Below are 21,163 nucleotides of genomic sequence, written 5' to 3' on the forward strand. Positions count from 1 at the left end.
CCTAGTCTGCACTGTCCTTGACCAACCCGACTGGGAATTATGGGAGTTGCACTCCAACATATCTCAAGGACACCAGGTTGGGAAGGCTGATAAGAAGATTGAGGGGGAGACATGAGAGCACTCTTCAAATACTTAAAGGTTGTCATATAGAGGAGGGCCAGGATCTCTTCTCGATCCTCCCAGAGTGCAGGACACGGAATAACGGGCTCAAGTGACAGGAAGCCAGATTCCGGCTGGACATCAGGAAAAACCTCCTGACTGTTAGAGCAGTATGACAATGGAACCAGTTACCTAAGGAGGTCATGGGCTCTCCCACACTAGAGGCCTTCAAGAGGCAGCTGGACAACCATCTGTCAGGGATGCTTTAGGGTGGATTCCTGCATTGAGCAGGGGGTTGGACTCGATGGCCTTTTAGGCCCCTTCCAACTCTACTATTCTATGATTCTTTAAGTTGCTGCCATAGGAATCGCACCTAACAAAGAGATGGGAGGAGAAGACTGATTATAGATCTCTGTTGCCTCATCTAGTTTGGCCCTTAGAGATGTCATTCTGATCCTCCTTTCTGGTATTAAAATCGTGACTTTAAAATCACAGATATATAATCAAATGCAATTTAAACCACCAACACAGTAAAGCAAGCAGTCAATCAAAAAAAAATGTTCAAATAGAGCAGTTGCCCATACCCCCAAAGCCTGAGCAAAGAACTAGGTCCTTCGCTGACATGTCAATGACAACAGCCTGATTTGATGAGGCAGCATTTTTGAAGCCAGGGGTGAACCCTGCAGGGGCATTTCTATATCAGGAAATCACAATGTGGGAATGCAGAAAAGGAGATTGCTCTTGAATTTTCTTGTGCGATCTAATTGAGTCGGTATCAGTGATAACAATTGGTGCCTGAACTCCAAATTGCCAGTCAGTACTCCGCATTGCTGGAGGCTCCTTAGACCAGTAGTATTTCTGGGATGCCTCTGATTGTGCTAAACACCTACAGCTTGGCCACTGGGACGGAAGCCTGCTAAACTGACCTTCAATGGCCATGTGCCCATGTGCTCTACGCATCTGTTGCTTGGATCATGCACACGTGGAGACTTACAACTCTGCTTCTGTTGTGATGATCTACGGCCCCCAGCCCTGTTGAAGGCCACCACGAACGAGGATCCTCTTTCCTCAACCATCATCACCAACAACCTTTCCAGCCAGTTGTACTGACGGAGATGAGAGTAGGAAGCCAGGCCATTCCACCAGCCCTGCTGAAATAATTTCCCCTCCTCAACCCTCCTCATGCATTTTTCCTTGTGTGTCATGTCTTTTTAGATTGTAAGCCTGTTTGCAGTGTCTGCTGTGTTTCACTGATTACATACAAGCCACTCCAGGAGGCTTTTTGGATGAGGAGTGGCATAAAAATATTCAAATGAATAATTAGATTGTTTTTTTATTTATTTTTTTGAGCCTTGGAAGATGTTACAAGAAGTTAGGGTCATTTCCCTGCACAGAAATACTCCTCCGTATGCAGGGACACCATGTATGCCATGACTTCTGTTGGGTGGGCAGAGATGGCCTACCATTCGGTTAATAGCTGTCTCATCTGGCAGATTTGGGGCGACATGTGTTCTGACCCGGAATCCACTGGGAAGTTGACCCCGTTTTCATCCATGTCTTGCCTCATTCTCCCATGACCTACCTTCCAGCTCTCGCTCCTTAGCAGGGAACAGTTGCTGTGTTTCAAATCCCTGTCCTGGAAAATTAGTCCCCATTTTTGCCTTAGGGGCAGGGGAGCCTTGTTAAGATTCTGTTAAATCATCTCGATAAACAACTCTGTCCTCATGTTTGATTGCGTGTGCTGAATGTTTTTAATAGCGGCAGAAAATTGCTTATGCCAAGCCCTGCAAAGAGCCGTCCGTACCATCAGTTAATGAATGGCTTGTGAACGTATTAGAAACTGCTGAGATGGAGCCGTAACAGATTCTACTTGACAGAGAAATGGAATTTACCCACAAGTCTCACTACTGGAAAAACAGAAACCCCTCGTACATAATAATTACATTTCGCCAAACAGAGAAGTTTGTGCTACCCCGTTTTTAACTTCTTTGTTTCCATTTGCAGTGTTTCTCTTCACTTTTTCTTAGTAGAAAATTGAGCATCATCTCAAAATGGTTAGTTGTGAGTTGCTAGAGTTTTCATTCTTTGGGCGCAGGGACAGCGCCAAGGGCAGGCAGAGTTGAGCACCTACCAAGCAAGTAGGCATGTTTAGCCTGGAGAAGAGGAAGACAAAGTGGTGACATGAGACCACTCTTCAAATACTTGAAAGGTTGTCACACAGAGGAGGGCCAGGATCTCTTCTCGATCATCGACGCGGAACCATGGGTTCAAGTTACAGGAAGCCAGATTCTGGCTAGACATCAGGAAAAACTTCCTGACTGTTAGAGCAGTACGACAATGGAACCAATGACCTAGGGAGGTCGTGGGCTCTCCCACCCTAGAGGCATTCAAGAGGCAGCTGGACAACCATCTGTTAGCCAGTGTGGTATAGTGGCTAGAGTGTCGGACTGGGAGTCGGGAGATCCAGGTTCTAATCCCCACTCAGCCATGGAAACCCACCGAGTGGCTTTGGGCCAGTGACAGACTCTCAGCCCAACCCACCTCCCAGGGTTCTTGTTGTGAGGATAAAGTGGAAAGGCAGAGGATTATGTATGCCACCTTGGGTTCCTTGCAGGAAAAATTGTGGGATATAAATGTAATGAATAAATAAATCTGTTAGGGATGCTTTAGGGTGGATTCCTGCATTCAGTGGGGGTTGGACTCAGTGACCTTATAGGGCCCTTCCAACTCTACTATTCTATGATTCTATGAAGAGCAAGATGCCCTTGGGACTTTCTTCTCCTCTCCTCCATTGCAATCTGCTTGTACACCTGTCTCTCGCTCTGGCCCAGAGCAGCTGGTGGCAATGGCAAAGAAAAGGTAGGCTCACTGAGAGAGGGGGGGCATTGAAGGTGTCATACCCAAGGGCCCTCCAAATCCTGAGCTGGCACTGTTTGAGAGTCAACTCTCTGCTCTAGGTCTCTTGAAGTTAAATCTCACAGTGGGGAGCAAATACACCTTCTCTAGTACAAGTATAGGTAAATGTATTCTCAGCAACAGGTGGATTTATCTGCTGCAGTATTACACTTGTGTATGTTATTTTGGTGGCGTAGTGAAGGAGGATTTTTCCCCCCAGAGCAGGAGTGATGAAACATCAGAGCATCAGGGTAACTGACAGACCCTCCTTGCTCCGACAGGTGAGTGAGGCGATAACAAGGCTTTCAAGTTGTGCTGTTGTTTGTGACAGGTTAGTGAAGAGGAAAGTAGAGAATAATCAAGCTGCTGCTGAATACTTTAAATGGCAACACTTCTTTGCAAAATTGTTTGCATTTCTAAACTTAAAGCTAAAGGTTGCATTTCAGCTGGCTTTTGTCAAAAGTGAAGGTGTTTTATAAACTGAACCCATAGAGTCAGAATTAGAACCATAGAATCATAGAATAGTAGAGTTGGAAGGAGCCTACAAGGCCATCGAGTCCAACCCCTGCTCAATGCAGGAATCCACCCTAAAGCATCCCAGACAGATGCTTGTCCAGCTGCCTCTTGAAGGCCTCTAGTGTGGGAGAGCCCACAACCTCCCTAGCTAACCGATTCCATTGTCGCACTGCTCTAACAGCCAGGAAGTTTTTCCTGATGTCCAGCCGGAATCTGGCTTCCTTTAACTTGAGCCCGTTATTCTGTGTCCTGCACTCTAAGAGGATCAAGAAGAGATCCTGGCCCTCCTCTGTGTGACAACCTTTTAAGTATTTGAAGAGTGCTATCATGTCTCCCCTCCATCTTCTCTTCTCCAGGCTAAACATGCCCAGTTCTTTCAGTCTCTCCTCATAGGGCTTTGTTTCCAGACCCCTGATCATCCTGGTTGCCCTCCTCTGAACATGCTCCAGCTTGTCTGCGTCCTTCTTGAATTGTGGAGCCCAGAACTGGACGCAATACTCTAGATGAGGCTTAACCAGGGCCGAATAGAGAGGAACCAGTCCCTCATGTGATTTGGAAGCTATACTTCTATTAATGCAGCCCAAAATAGCATTTGCCTTTATTAAGTTCAAGGTAGCTTACTTCCAGATAAGAATGGAGGGCTGTTGCCCTCATGTCCTGGTTGTGGGTTTCCTTTGGGCAGCTGGTTAGCCACTGTGTAAACAGAATGCTGGACTGGATGGACCCTTGGTCTGATCCAACATGGGGTTGCAGTCATACCATAAACAGAATTATAAGATGCTATTTGTGGTTGGTCTGCTTGTTTGGATGTCTGCGTTTGAGAGCCAGTGTGGTGTAGTACTTAGGATGTTGGACTGGGACTGGGGACCTGGGTTCAAGCTCCCATGTGGCAGTGCAGATCACAGGAGGTGACTTTGAGCCGGTCACTGACTCTCAGCATGGCCTACCACAAAGGATTGTTACTGGTTCCCCTCTATTCAGCACTGGTTAGACCTCGGCCATAGCTAGACCTAAGGTTTATCCCTGGATCGCTCAGGGGTCAAACCTGTTCATCTAGGTGACACACCGGGGATCCAGTGCTCAGGCAGGGGCGAACCCTGGATGATCCCAGGATAAACCTTAGGTCTAGCTGTGGCCCTCATCTTGAGTTCTGTGTCCGGTTCTGGGTGCCACACTTCAAGAAGGGTGCAGACAAGCTGGAGGGGGTTCAGAGGAGGGCAACAAGGAAGATCAGGGGTCTGGAAACAAAGCCCTATGAAGAGAGACTGAAAGAACTGGGGCATGTTTAGCCTGGGGAAGAGAAGACTGAGGGGAGACATGATAGCACTCTTCAAGGATTTGAAAGGTTGTCACACAGAGGAGGGCCAGGATCTCTTCTCAATCAAACCAGAGTGCAGGACACAGAATAACAGGCTTAAGCTGCAGGAAGCCAGATTCCGGCTGGACATCAGGAAAAACTTCCTGACTGTTAGAGCAGTATGACAATGGAACCAATGACCTAGGGAGGTCATGGGCTCTCCCACCCTAGAGGCATTCAAGAGGCAGCTGGACAACCATCTTTCAGGTATGCTTTATGGTGGATTCCTGCATTGGAGTTGGACTTGATGGCCTTATAGGCCCCTTCCAACTCTACTATTCTATGATTCTATGACTGTATGGGCTCCAGTTGCTGGCAGCTAGTTTGGGGCTGCCCTGGCCTCAGGCAGCAAAGAGTCTTGGTCCAGCTCTGTCAAGGAGGGTCAAGGATAGCCAAGCCTTGCACAAGTCGTCAGTCCAGCCCAGTCTGCTTTCCAGAGGCCCCTACTGGATGGTTGGTTCAGATGCATTGCACCAGCTAGCATGCTTCACTTAGGACACGCTGGCTCCAGCCCGATCAAGGTTGGACCCTTATCTCAATAGCAAACCTCTCAGTTAAGTTCACAGGATGAAAGAGCAGAAGTTTTGAACTTTGATGGGGATTTGCTGGAGAGGGGCAGGGAGGGAGGGACGGGGGGACGGTCACTGTCTGCTGTTCTGACAAGTTGACCCACAGCCAACTCAGCAAAGTTTGCCTAGCAAGAGCCAGTTAATCTTATCCCAGAGACAAGGAGGCCTATTCAGATCATTGCTTTTTCAAGCCTAGGACTTGGAAGCGGCTGGAAGCTGTCCTCAGAGCATCTTGCTGACTGCGCTTGTTTTGCAACAGAGGGGTCGGTCTGTTGAGTTAATTATTAGGTGCCCCTATTGACTCCAAGCCCATCCACCTTTGGCAGCCAGGATTGCTGTTCTAAGGTGACTTATGTGCTGTTGATCCAGGGGGCTGAATCTCCCGTGCACACAGTCGATCCTGAAAGCTATTAAAACATCAGCCAAACATTGTGAGTTTTCTTCCTTATGGAATAAACACCATTGACTTAACAGGATTGGTTCTCTCACCTCCTTTCATCTTTATTTAAGGGGGATTCACGCTAGGGACACCAGTTAAAGAGAGTAGAAAGCAGACAGGGAGAGAGAGAGGGGGGGGAGTTTTAAGTCACATTCTTAGAATCATAGGGCATAGCTAGACCTAAGGTTTATCCCTGGATCATCCAGGGGTCAAACCTGTTCATCTAGGTGACACACAGGGGATCCAGTGCTCAGGCAGGGGCGAACCCTGGATGATCCCAGGATAAACCGTAGGTCATAGAGTCATCGAATAGCAGAGTTGGAAGGGGCCTACAAGGCCATCGAGTCCAACCCCCTGCTCAATGCAGGAATCCACCTTAAAGCATCCCTGACAGATGGTTGTTCAGCTGCCTCTTGAAGACTTCTAATGTGGGAGAGCCCACAACCTCCCTAGGTAACTGATTCCATTGTCTTGAGGAGGACAGATCATTCTTGGCCCTCTTGTTCTACACACTATTGTTATAGACAATGAAATGGATCTGTGTATTCCGTATGTATTTCAAAATTCCCCAAACGGTTTGTCCTAGGATGACCAGTGCTATAAACACTATGTAATGTTGAGTTGTTGTTGTTTTATTAATCTTTTTTCTTTGTATTGAGAATTTAACAAACAAAACATTTTGTGAAAACTAAATTGAAAAAGAACAAGAAAAAGAAAATGCATAGAAATATCAAATTCCATCATTCTAAAGCAACATTCTAAAAAGGGGGGGGGATTATGTATAATCCGGAGGGAGAGGCAGGTTGTTGTTGTTGTTGTTGTATTTCAAGAAAAGCAGACCAAATATCCACATATTTATCCATTCGCAAATAGCATCTAAAATACCACACGTTGAAATGCTGATAGCGTTGTTAGGTCCTCAATCCACTGCATTATGGAAGGTGAACATTTATCCTTCCAATGTTGTAACATCCTAATTGTTTGGCTGTCATAAGGACTAGGAAAATGAATTTTCACTGACCAAGTAACCAGTAAATACTTTAAGAGGACATGTACATCATTCAGTATTAAAGACTGTTCCAATACAAAGTTTATCCCTATTATGACTTCCTCCCAAAAGGAGGCAACTACTGGGCATTGCCAAAACACATGGAAAAAAGAAGCATTAGGTAATTACATCTCCAAGAGTTGTGCGAATTAGACAAGCCCTTATTAAAAAGTCATGGAGTCCAATAAACCCAAAACAAGATTTTTTTTGCTGAATAAGGCATTGCCGATGGGCTCATCTACACCAAGCAGGATATTGCACTATGAAATCGGTATATAAAAGGCAGGAGCCACACCAAGCAGGATATAGCGGTATGAAAGCGGTATATGGTACGTCTCAATGGGCCCCAACAGTTGTCAGTGCACTTCAGTACTGCTATAAAACAGTAGTGTGGCTCCTGCCTTTTATACACCGCTTTCATAGTGGAATATACTGCTTGGTGTAGATGTGCCCTAAGGTTCCTAAGTACTTAATGTACAGATGCTAAAACAATGATCCATTGGTTAGGCAAACTAGAGCGCTCCAATTTATTTACTAGGAACATGTATTTATATAGATGGATTGTGGGTCGATATGATTGTTCAGCCGCTATAAGTGTTTCCAATACAAATGGGGGTTCTGAAGCTGTAAAAGCGGCAGAACCAAACCTAGATTCCAGCAATTGCAATTGCAAGTATTGCCATTCAGCCTATGTAGTGTTGTGTGTATGGCTTAAAACACGCACACGCAGGAAATTGTTCATAGGATACACTATTTATATCTGCCCCCCTTCTTGTCTGTTGCAAGAACAGGCCTTTGCATCTTGGTGAATCTTTGCCCCTGCCACAATCTGAACCTCGCTCCAGCAAACATGTTAACTTCACCATCTGGTGAACCAGCTGTCCTGTTAGATTTAAAGCTTCCTCTGTCTCTAGAAATGCACTGGTTATATCCAAATAGAAGCAAATGAATTCCCCTCAAAGGGTTAGTAAGTTAGGGCCTGTATTGAACTGCTGTAACACAGAGGCTAAGAAACGGAGCTTCAGATTGGGAAATCCCGGGTTCAGATCTTACTCCTGCCATGAATGCAATATGTGGAGTTGGGCAAGCCATTAATCTCAGGCCTTAGCTAGACAGGGTTTTATCCCAGGGCAATCCCCGGGATCGTCCCTGTGCATCCACATGATGCACGGGGGATCCCGGGATCAGGGAGGGATGATTCCTCCTTTGCCCCAGGATCTCACCCTCCACTTTAGGTCCGGTTTTTCCGCGGTCTTGGGCTGAGCCCAAGACCGCAGAATGTATGGCCAGGCATTGTGGTTTGTCCTGGCCCCACGCGAGGAGGGGAAAAGATTTTTTTTAAAAAAAAAAAAAGACTTACCTTTTGCGCATGAGCGCTCTTGCGCTCCTGTCACTTTAAAAAAAAACTGGCAAGCACGACACCTCTCCCTCTGAGGCCGTCTCACACCACGTGTGAACAGAAGGGGAGATCTTGCGATAAAAATATTGTGGGATCTTCACCCCTCCATCGCGCTAGACGGCTAGATCTAGCTGAGGCCTCAGGCTCCCACTTGCAGTGTTGGGGTAATAATTGTTGTAATTGTAATTCGGGTAATAATTGTTGTTGTAAGAATTACAGCAAGATAACGTGTGCAAAATACTTTGAAGATCTGAAGTTTTTGAACATTGTGAATTTATTATTATTATTATCATCATCATCATCATCGTTACTATTATTTCACAAATCCATTGCTGATCAGCAAAAGCAGAAAGAAGATGGCTAGAAATTATTGTTTTTGAGAGCTGAAAATGGTACACATATTGATTTCTTTTGTCTTGCTTTCATGCTGTTCAGTCAGGGCTTTGCAGAGTATAGGAACAATACAACCCCCTGTTCGACCAGGACCAATAGTAGAACCACCACCACCCCTCTCTCATACGCGCATGAACATAGAATATGAGTCTCATCAGACGAGCGTTTTATCACACGATTGCGGCTGGACACTCATGGTGCTTTGCGGGACATTTTGACGACCCAGTGATCCTGTCGCGTGTCTCCCGCTCCATTTGCCAGTTTTCCCATTTTAAAATAAGCCTCAGAAAACTCAACTTTTAAAAAATAACTCGGGATTTGTCGGGATGTCCTGCCATGTGCAGGAAATTTTCACTATAAAGAGTGCTGTTCCCATTTTTCTACTGGGGGCCCGTGGTCTCTGCACACTCTCCCGTGTAATTTGAGTTCATCCCCAATGCAGAAGTGAAGTGGGGAGCAGAGCAACGGTACGTGATGGTAGGGAAATATGATTTTCCCCCATCTGAAGGAGCTCTCAGTATCATGAACAAGCATCATACCACTTCCAACTCCCATGACAAAACTATCATTTAGCTCCAGTTATCCATCCATGCAGAAACAGCCACATCTTGAGCTCTGCAGACACAAAGAGGGTCACATCATGCCCTGATGTTACAGTCCTGTACGCAGTACTTGTGTCTTGTTCTTATAGAATTGTAGAATTGGAAGGGACCACAAGAATCATCTAGTCCAACCCTCTGCAATGTGCAGGAAAACCAATCCGGGAGAGGTGACTGTCCAGCCTCCTCTAAAAAAACCCTCTAGAGATGGAGAACTCACAACATCTGTAGGTAGACCGTACCACTGTTGTACAGATCTTACCGCCAGAAAGTTTTTCCTTATATTTAATCAGAACCTAGGTCGCTGTAACTTCTACCCATTATTTCGGGCCCTAATTTCTGTGGCCATGGAAAATAGTTCTTGACCACCTTCCCTGTGGCACCGTTTGATGTACCTGAACACTGCTAACACGTCTTCCCCTCAGACTTCTTTTCTCTAGACTGAAATCCCAAGTTCCCCAAGACCCTGTATCATCTTTGTTGCCCTTCTTTGAACCTGTTCTAACCTAGCGATGTCCTTCTGGAAATGTGGTGCCCAGAATCGTACACAATACCCCAGGTGTGGTCTCACTAGTGCCGAGTAGAGAGGAAGAAGGACTTCACACGTCTTCTTGATGAAGTTGGTGAATGTCAAAAGGCGAGCAGCACTTAGGAATGTGTAGCCCGTTGCACCCCAGTGTTCTTATTTTCTTTGCCGTGCCCTTTCCCTTTCCCTCTTTGCAGCGCTCCCATCCATATCGAGTGCTGGGCTTCAGTAAAGCCAAGAATAATTAAAATGCTGGACTCTACTAAGTTTAATCATTGGCTGGATCTATTTGAAGTTACCAAGTGAGCTGTTGCAACAGAGTTTCTAACCCGCTGTTCAAAGCAGCCAGCGTGTCCCTGCCTTTCCATTGCTCCCTTGTTTTCTGTCCTGATGATCGAGGTACCTCTCAGTACATGGAGCATCATTTAATATCTCGCCAAAACCAAAAACGGCAATGTACTATTCCCTGCTTCCTAGCTTGTGGTATTTTTTCTTCTCTGTTGGTATCTTTTCAAAGGGTTACAGAGCAATTAAAATTAACAGGCAGCAAGAGAATGAATGACAGGGTTTGATATATGTAATTAGTGCAACCACCCCACTGTGGAATCCCACTAGCTGGATCTTCTGAACATGTGACATCTCTGTCCTGAAACTGGTTCTGTGTCTTTATAAAAGGAGACAGCTGCAGACAGCACTGATTGGCTGAAATCCATGATGTCACTAATCCACCTGCTCCCCAACGCAGTTTCTCAACATTTTGAAAATCTATTCTATTTCTCTCTCTCTCTCTCTCTCTCTGTGTGTGTGTGTGTTAAAGGAAGGGAAATGCCAACTGAATTGAATAAATGGAGAGGCGTCCTGATCTGGTTTACCAGTTTCTTCCACTGCCCCTTCTCTCCAGGCAGGGAAAATATCTTATGTCCAGTCAGCAGGGGGGGGATCTGCATGTCGCTCCCAGAGCGCTTCTATGTGATCCCAGTGCACCCCGAAAATGATAGTCTGACTTCCCTGTAAAAGAAACGAGGAAGAGCCGTCCATGCTGCTGCCGCCGCCGCCGATGACGAGGAGAGCTCTCCGCCAGAGAGGAGAGCTCGGCAAAAGAAGGCGGGGTGAAGAGCGGAAGAAGCTCTCTACCCCGCCTTCTTTTGCTGAGCTCTCCTCTCCGGCGGAGAGCTCTCCTCCTCGTCGTCGTCGGCAGCATGGATGGCTCTTCCTCGTTTCTTTTACAGGGAAGTCAGACTATCATTTTCGGGGTGCACTGGGATCGCATAGAAGCGCTCTGGGAGCGACGTGCGGATCCCCCTCAGCTGATCCAAGACAAGTGCTTTCCCCTGCTCACCCCTCCCCTGCACAGGGCATTTACGTCTTTTCCTGCACGGGGGCAACTGGGGGTGTAGCTGCTGAGAAGGAAAAGGCTAACCTTCCCCTCTCCAAAGCCTGTGGATGCCTCTCAAAAATCCCACCTGCCAGACTGCAATTGGGCTTTTAAAAACTCTCCATTGATGCCAGTGGAGGCCCTTTAAACCGTAATTTAAACCCTGGGTTGAGAGGGCGGAGTGGGTGTGGGTGTGCACGTGAAAGGAGGGTGTTTCAACAGCAGTGCAAGTTCTCCCGCTGCCCCAATGCCTCCTCATCACCCACCCTTGGCCACCGCATGCCACTCACCCACCCACCCCTTTGCTGCCATGGCATGCCTCCACCCGCCCGCCCACAAACTGGTTTGGGAATACCTTTTTAAATCAAAACCATAGAGATCTGATTGTAGATTTTAGTCCATCTTGGTAGCAGGGATGCATTTTTGTCAAATGAATGCAGAGCTTCTGCTTATTTGTCCCATAAGATGCCAGCCAGGCTTAATGGAGAATGTGATGGGGGCAAAACTCCATGGTCCAATAAAGGAAAGACTAGGAACAAAAGCAAGATTTAGGAAGAGAGAAGAGAACAGATAATTGCATAGAGAGCAGTGCAAAACAGCATTCTAACTAATACACTGACTTTGCGTAAGATGTTCAAAGCTGAAGCACAAGTTAAGCATCCAATTGATTTCAACACTAGAAAGTTCAAAACCAGCGGGACTTTAATGGGACTTTAAAATTGGTGGGACTTTGGTTAGGTTATACTCTAGTTTTCAGTGACTCCACCGTCTGCCTGTAGCCCATTTTTGAAAGCAAACTGAGGTTCTCTCCCTCAGATAAGCAGTGGTGGCAACAAGAATGATAAATCAGCCGACAAATCACAGACACCCGTGGCAGGAACTAGCATCCTTCTTCATCAAAGGAAGAATGTTGTAATTCCATGCACGGAGGGCCAAGCCCCAGAAAAGTGCTTGAAGCCTCTTCTTCCACAGCTGTGACAGGGATGGAGGTCATCCACTGAAATCTGACTTGCACTACTGCTGTGTCTCAACAGACAAAGGCCTAGACGTCTGCCAAAAAGGCAGAGTTCAGATGGATGAGTATTTAATAGGCAACAGTTTCCATCTACACAGAAGGAACAAAAGGTACTTTGTACCAAAGCATTTGTACAAAACTTAATAACTGACAGATCCGGTGGAGGTTTGGCAAAGATAGCTGTAAAATTAAGGTCCAGAAGGTTAGCTGTATTAGCCTGTGGCCGCAAAAACAACAACAGCTCTTGTAGCAACTCAAAGACTACAAAAAATTATTCTAGCATAAGCTGCCAAGGACTAGGGTCTATAATGCTAGACTCTAAGGCCATAGCTAGACCTAAGGTTTATCCCTGGATCGTCCAGGGGTCAAACCTGTTAATGTAGGTGACACACAGGGGATCCAGTGCTCAGGCAGGGGTGAACCCTGGATGATCCCAGGATAAACCTTAGGTCTAGCTGTGGCCTAATTCATAGAAATTTATATGCCATAATAAATGTGTTAAGATGTTACAAGACTGTTGTTTTCCCTGCAAAAACAATCTAATTTAAACAAGAGTTTTAAGCGTAAAGGACCTTTGCAAAATGATCAATTGTGATGTACACCTATGCTGCTGGATTTAGACGATGTGAGTCCATACATAGTAATCTGTCCTCGGGCCAGTATGGAAACGACTTTGGGAATCTCTTGGCATAATCCCAGTGCTGGGAATGAAAGCCATTTTAATCAAGAAACAATGTATTTGGCAGCTTTGATCAGTTACACGGACTCTTTTTATGTTCTTATGCTCCTACAATCATAACTCCACCTGTCAGGGATGCTTTAGGGTGGATTCCTGCATTGAGCAGGGGGTTGGACTCGATGGCCTTGTAGGCCCCTTCCAACTCTGCTATTCTATGATGCTATAATCCCTTCAGGCTGTTGTTCCTCCTACCAGATTTTTACTTGTTTAGCCAGCACTTCTTACTAGACACAATCATTTAGGTCAGGTTGAGTTGTAAATTTGGCTTTCTTGAGAAAATCCAGCCCGAGACAGATTTGTTCTCTTGGGTTGTGAGGTTTGAAGTCTGGGGAGATGGTGACCTCATACATTTGTAACTCCACAGCAAAATTTTGCTGAGCAAAATGCATTACCTGCCTGCAGTGGAAGAGCGAAGGACCATTTATTTATTTCCAGACATGACCTTTTCCCTGGTGGGTGGGATTTGAAAGAGCAGCTATTGGGCCATATGCAAGAGTACTTCTTGAGCACTGGTGGGGGTGGAATGTAGAATTGAATGTGTTGCTTGAAATTAGCTGGGGAATCTGTTTTTAAAAAGTTAATTCCCAAGCAGTGGAGGCTGGTGGCTCCGATATCAGTGGGGCAGTAAATCCGTTCCGGTTTCAGTTAGAACCAGTCAGAACTCTAAATGAACTATCCACAGCGAAATAGCCTTTCCAAAGTGCGAGGGGAGAGTAAGACTGAGTGAAGCACTGTCGTCACATGCAGCTTCATGTCTTCATTTTCAGTTTATGAGTTGCCCTATAGCCATAGCTCTCAGGGCGACATGCATAATAAAAGCAAAAATAATACCAATGATAAAGCCACGTAATAAAACCCCTGGCTCAGCCCACAGGTGAAGAATCTGCTAAGAGAGGAATCTTTCAGCAGGCGTCCCATTCATAATTGACACTGTTCTCTAAGCAGATCCCTGATGCAGAGCTAGAAAGAGGCTATTCAGAGGACTCAAAGTCCAGTTTCCGACCCTGTTGGCTTTCTTAATGAACCAAGATACCTGGACATCGAGTCCAAGGACCACAGAGGTACTCAAGACACTTGACGAGTTGCTGGACAAGGAGTTCAGCGATCCTTTTATCCCAGTGGGCAGCTTGAAGGAGGTGGCAAAGTTTCCAGTGCAGAACAACACCCCTCTTTTCACGGCTTTCACATTCCTTCTTAATCTGCTGTAATGCCTCTAAGAATGGGACACGGAGTGCCCTTTGTGGGCCCTGCTTAGACTCATACAGGCTTGGAGCAGAGGGACTTTTTGTAAAGGGAAATTCAAATCAAGTTCTCAATGAATGCCCTAGAGATGACCTGGGTCATAAATCCTGAGTGAGAGCTAAGCTTTCAGCAGGCCTTCAGCGGTGCACACATAGGGCTAAAGTGGGCTGTGGGCTTTCAGAGCCCTCTCCAGACCCTTGTGCTCAATGCGCTAAGAACTTTAAGGCAGCTGGGGATATTTGGGCCGGGGCTTGCGCACACATCCACACTCCGTCCCCACTTTAAGACTGCACGTGTGCAGGTGAACACCTGCATGGAGCTTTATCAGTTTCTGGAAACTAGTAACTCCCTTTATAGTATGTGCACATGAGACCTGCAACAAAATGTTGCAGTATAGCCTGCCTCCAAGCAGGGCATTTCTCCACCCCCTTGCCCACTCGCAGTTTTCTTTACCAACTTAAAATTATAACATTCCACAGTTCTTGATAGCTATAGCTATTCCATCAGGCTGCAGGAGCAAGAGATGGGAGGCAAAATTGTCCCATCAGCTCTGCTGAGAGAGCAACCCTATCAAGCACCTCCCTGAACTACCTCCCGCTAGTCATTAGAAGAACCACAATTTAAGTTGAACACATGGCGTGCGCGTCTGCTGTTTTCCTCTTCCCTCCCCATACCTTTGACCTTTTGTATCGTGTCTTTTAGATGGTCAGTCTGTAGGTGGGGACTGCCTGGACTTTATTGATCCTATGTGAGCTGCTCTAAAAAATACTTTAAGTGAACAAACAAACCATCTGAGCATGCTCAATTTTCATTTGGGTTTGAGGGAGTTTTGCCCTGTTAGTGTTTCTTTTGATGTATTTCTGTACTTCCTCACGATCCCATGCTCTGGCCCTGCCTTCTTCCAGTCAGGAAGGGCACCCACAGAACAGGTGTGCAGAAACCTGGCTCTCCTGAGGTGTAAATGGTGTACACCTCATTTCCTGAGGTGTAAATGGTAAATGTACAAAGTAAATGGTGTGTAAAAGTGAAGGCCGACTTCACTTTAGAAGAAAAGTGTCCCAATTGCTGAGGAAGGGGGGGCGATGAATTGTTCTAGTTCATCCACATGATGTTGGTTGTAAAAAAAATAAAAACCTAAGCAGTTGTTAACCATTGTTGCCTCAGCATGTTTCTACGTCTGCCAGAACTGCATGATGGGAAATGGTTGGGGAAATTCCTACAATGGCTCAGGGCTGCAAGAGGATGTGGTGAAATTGCCTCCTAATCCCGTGAGCGATGGTGCCCCCTTCCCGAAGAGAGAAGCCATAAATCCAGGAACAGATGCTTTCCCATTATTTCTCCAGAGGTTAATTTGTGATGAATAAGAAGGCTAAGACGTAATAAGCCCCGAGCACATTTTTTAATGACAATGTTTTTGTAGCAGCTTTGAGAATGGTGAGGCAAATGTCCAAGGGTGGTTTGTGGGTTTTGTCTTAAAACAATTACTTCCTCTTTTGTTTCTTTTCTTAGAAAAACAAACCAGTTTTAAAAAACCCATTTTCCCTTGTCCCAATTCAACTGGGCCTTGGCTTGGAAACAGACATGCTCTAACTATAGTATCTATAACTACTGGATGCCATCGTCATTTCTACGACAGCTAGGAAAGGTTGTGCCTTTAATTCTGGATGCACTGCAGCAGCAACCTTGTGAAAACTTAGCAAGTTTGGGACTGGTCAGGGCCTTGATGGGGCATCCCTTGCATGCCAGCTTGAAAGCATGCAATGAATAAATGAATAAATAAAATAATTCTGAGAGAACTGGGATGTTTCATATCCTAGAAGAAGCTGGAATCTTGTGGGTAAGAAGGAACTGAATTATGCTTTGCATGCAGAAAGCTCTAGATTTAATTTCTGCTAACCAGATGGCACCTTCCAGATGGTTTGGACTGTGAACCTTTCTACATGGGATTTTTATTGTGCGGTCGTGATTGCTCACTCACGGTAGTTCGAGTCATCCTGCAGGGCCTCTCTCATTCTCTGCAACCATTTCCCCAGCTTTTTTCTCTCTTTCAGATTGGGGAAAGTGTAGTATTATTTAGAAATGACAGACTGAGGCTTTTGTGTATTTGCACAATTCTGCTATACCACAGTGCCATCTAGTGGTTGTGTAATAAAACATATAGAAAGGCAGAGAAAGAAAAACTCCGGAGGGGGGAAATGTGTAAATGAGCTAATCTTAATACTGCAAGGTATCCGGAAGCAGAAGCCTCAGTAAAGGTGCTGGGAAAGGCTGAAGGCAGAGTAGGTAACTCTGAGCAAGAGGACAAGTAGCCTGACAGAGGAGAAGTCAGCTGGATTTGTTATTCCCAACTCCCCGCTCCATCTATTGAGGCATTCTATTGTCCATTTAAAATGTTTGGAGCATTATGATGTACTGGGTGATGTTATTGTATTTTTAAATTCCAGCTTTTCCTCACACAAAAATGAAGTATTTAGGGGCAGAAAACACCTTGGCCAGAAACATTTCCCCTTGCCTCCATGAGAGTGGACGGGATTGTTTAAATCAGCTGTGCCCTCCAGATATCTTGGACTACAACTCCCACTGTCCCAGACCATCAGCCATGCTAGCTGGGACAGATGGGAGTTGAAGTCCAAGGTATCTGGAAGGCACCAGGCTGGCAGGAAGCTTGGTTTAGATGAACTCTTTTCTGATCCAGGAGTCATTTAGAATCAAGCCATATGTGATTCTGCAACCTTTCATTGAAGCAATTATTACTTCTCCGTGTGCTTTTGTGATATGCTTGCTAAATGCCCGCTGCGCCACCTTAAAGCGCTGTATTCAGTCTTCCCAACCTTGTTTCAAAACATGGGCGTTTACATAGCAGCAAATTCCTTTCCTCTGAGACTGAAACACTTCAGCCACTGTTTAGCGCAGACTTACTTGGTTATAACGGTATGCAATGTTCTTTGAAGGGAGACCACATGACTACAGGGCAGCGCTTTTTAAAAGCAAATTTTCCAACTGCACAGACGCACACACCCTGCCCCCGCCCAAGCCAAACACATTATTTCTCTTTCACAACGGGACAGATGATCACCATCACTAGAAGCACCTTAAACTTAAAGACAGATGGACAGGGCCATACGGATACCCAGGAAGGCCGACAGACCAAGAGAAGTACACCCCTGGTGGTCACCTACAGCCCCCAATTGAAACCACGGCAACGGATCACCAGTGAACTCCAACCCATCGTCAGCACAGACATTTCTTTCTCACAAGCCTTGGGAGGCAGAGCGGTCCTGGCCTCCAGACAACCTCCCAACCTGAAGCAGATGCTAGCCAGCAATAGTACACAGGACAGAGACACAGACAGAGGGACCAGACCATGCAATAGACCCAAGGGCCAACTCTGCCCCCACTTCTATTCAGGCACCCCTGTCACAGGACCCAACAACATCAGCCACACCATCAAGGGCTCTTTCACCTGCACCCTTGTATAATTTGTGTTACATGCCATCCCTGACTTCGTCTATTGTTACGTTCTTAATAAACACAGACACATAACATGTGGCTTATTTTTTTCACCACTTTTTCCAACTGGAAAGGCAGTGGTGAAGGTGTGCCGTGTGGCAATGTGCTTGAACGCCAACCCTTTCACAAGGCAGGTGAAGCACCACGACCATCTAGATTTGCAGAAATTGTGCCATTCTTCTAAAGAAAGCTGGATTTTCTGCAGTATGAGAAAAAGCAGAAGAACCACAGGGAAAATACAAGAAGACACTGGCTGCGTTCAAACACCACAATAGTCAGTGGTGGGTTAATAGACAAATCCACGGTTGATTATCAATGGGTCACTCCCCACACGACATGATTATAATCAACCGTGGTGTGGATTAAGGCCAGAGTCGAGTTGGCTATTGATCAACGGTGTGTTTGATTGACACATCCCTCCTCTGTCCCTCCCTCAGTCCTCCCACTGGTATCCCATCAGCCATTGCGAGTTTTGCTGTCTGGACTAGAGCAGCCGCAGCCAATTTGGTCACATTTGCCAGGGGACTCTGTAGTCGCCGAAAATAGCCAACTGTGTGAGATGAAATAGTCAACGGTGCCTGACATACGACATGATAACCAATGGTTGTTCAAATAATCAACTCTGCACAGCGTTGGTTAATTGCATTGGTTATTTCGGCGGAATAACCAACCACGGTGTGAAAACATCCCAACAGAAACAGTAGCCAACCGTTGACTATTTAACCCACCGTTGGTTATTGTGTCGCCCGAACCCAGTCGCTGGCTGGCTGAAGGTATGATGTTGACGATTTGTAAAAAGTGAGTGAACTCCACAGTAAACGAAAAGTACGGAAGCCCCCAGACTTCTACCAACTTCTTTTTTTAATGGAGGAAGAACGCAAAGCCTTCTGAAATCCAGGTCCAGACTTTGTTTTTACCTTCTCCTCCGAGACCAAATTTCAGGCCAGATTCCGACCCCAGCCCTTCACGTGTAAATCCATCTTAATTGCTTTCTGAATCCAGCCCATTAAATTTAATCATTGCCTGATGCTTTTGTGTCGGTGTTCCTTGGACTAATTTCCTCTAACAACCACATCCTTGAGTAAATTTCAAACCTTTCAACGGCCATGTAATGTTTTACTACTTTGGCTTCAATGGGAAGGAACATTTCTCAAAATATCCAATTTAATGAGCAAGACTTTGCCTTGGCTCCTTGCTTTTTCTTTAAAAAAAACAACAACCCTTCCACCTTCCCTTTTTCATTTTTCTGCAGTTATTTGGAAGGGAGCCACATTATCCTATTAGAAAGCCTTGATTACAGTGTGCGCCTTGTTCCTGACCACGAATTGCCGTGAGGGTCTCCCTCCCCACAGCCGCTTCTCCAGTCCTACTTTGTCCCCAGTGTCAACAGGCATCCTGTTGGATCTCAGACCACCCCCCACACCCACCACGCCGTGTCTCACTTACTCTGTCCCTTTTTTAAGTATTGCTCCAATTTCAATTTATTACAGGAAAGCCTTTCAACCAATTGATTTGGGGAGGAAACATATGATTCCTTTGGAAAGATCGTGTATTCCAGTGACTGAGTCTTTCTTTGTGCAGAAAGAGTTGGGTTGAAGAAGTACGTGGGCCACCCTGGCTTTCTTTTTAATGGAGCACTTAGTATTTTCTGAGGTTCTGGAGGACTGACTGTACTGAGGGGCTCATTTACTCAGTGGGACTTTTTGCAGTCCAAATGGAAACGTGTCAAGAGAACACAAGGCCATTAAGATGCCGGATAGATGAAACACTTTTCGAAGGTCTTAGGAGTCCTTTCCGAAGGGCTTAGAATTCCACCACTGGTTGTCTCCGATGAAGAGTCATACTCTAAACACATCAGATATCAAAACCATTTCAGGAGTGTGTCTGTACATTTTTACCACTTTTTGAAGTTTGTCCAAGTCCGTTGGATTTCGGAATTGGTGCTGCCACGTTCCTTTTTCTCCTTTGCCACTGTGGCTTCACCTCAGCCATTTGCACACCGTGTCTCCCGAAATCTCCTTCTCTGCATTATGATATGCATGGATTCCAATGCCCAAGATTTGGGAAGTTGAGATGAGCCTTTGGGGAACATGGCTGGCTGGAACCCTGAAGAGGAGTTCACGCTGCAACATGTCATCACAGGCCCAACTTGTACATACTAATAAATATCTCCTCAGTAAACAGCAAGAACAGGTTTTGGGTGTTTTGCTCTCTCGCTGTCTCTTTTTAATTAAAAAAAATCAGGGGAATCAGGTAGCTGACACAAACGTTCCCAGCAGCTCTTCCAGATTAAAGAACGTACTGGAGCTAAAACACCTTTTTTCCTGAAGTAAATTCGGTATGGGCTTGTTCTAACATGCATCATCTAATCACATGATGAGGCTTGGTCTTCCGTAGGCCACCAAGTGAGGTGAGAGAGCAGATGGTGGTGCTTCAGGCTGCAGGTGGTGGATCACATTTTTTAAATGTTCCTCTCAGCAGTGTGTGTGTGGGGGGGAATCCCTGCAAGTAGAAAAGTAACATCACAGCAAGTAGGCTCAACTAGAACTTTTCTCACTGTTGTGCTTATTTTCTTTCAGGGATTTTTTTTGGGGGGGGGGTAGGTGGGGGCGATATGGGGTAGAATTCAAAAAGAGCATCTCCTGCCTGCTGTCTGGTGTGCTGAAGTGCATCACCTCAAGATTCTGCTACATGTAACAACCAGGTGTCTGTGTGTGAAGCACCTTTGATCTGTCATACCTGTTTCATCCATGCACATCACCCCTTGATGGTGCAGCCAGTGAGCAATGAGTCTATGAACCAATCCTTAGTTGGTGACTGTACGCTACGTTCGTCATCTAAGGCCTTCCTCCAGCTGCCTCTTCCGAGGAAGGCTCAGAAAGCAGCAGCAAGGGAGAGGACCTTCTCAGTGGTGGGCCCCCAATGATGGAATGATCTCCCCGATGAGGTCTTCCTGGTGCCAACATCGTTACTTTCTTGGTGCCAGGTTAAGACTTTTCCCTTCTCTCGGGAATTTGTCAGCATATAACGAGGTATTAATCAGGTCCTGGAATTTTCTTATTTTGATGGTTTAAAATGGTTTTAGATGCATGTCTGTGCATGTGTGCTGCCTGTTTATATGTTTGTATGTCAATGTTTTTTGCTCTATGTATAAAGGATTTTTAATGTTTTTAATCTTTGTAAACCACCCGGAGAGCTTTGGCCATTGGGCAGTATAGAAATGTAATGAATGAATGAATGAATGGATGGATATGTAAGAATGACAAACTCAGGTGCACCTCCCAACCCAGACGCTGGACCTCAAAGCCCTTTTAAATTCCCCCATGCAGCAGAGGACGAAGCGGTTGTGGCTTCAGACAGTGTGGCATAGTGGCTAAAGTGTTAGACAGGGAGTCGGGAGCTCTGGGTTCTAGTCCCCACTCGGCCATGGAAACCCACTGGG

General features: G+C 45.8%; 1 protein-coding gene across 1 annotated transcript in view; it reads left to right on the forward strand.

The window, feature by feature from the left end:
• Window positions 1-21,163, forward strand: part of SLC16A2 (solute carrier family 16 member 2) — a 108,152-nt gene that overhangs the window by 67,667 nt on the left and 19,322 nt on the right. The window lies entirely within an intron of this gene.

The sequence above is a fragment of the Elgaria multicarinata genome, chromosome 15, assembly GCF_023053635.1.
Source record: "Elgaria multicarinata webbii isolate HBS135686 ecotype San Diego chromosome 15, rElgMul1.1.pri, whole genome shotgun sequence".
Lineage (NCBI taxonomy): Eukaryota > Metazoa > Chordata > Lepidosauria > Squamata > Anguidae > Elgaria > Elgaria multicarinata.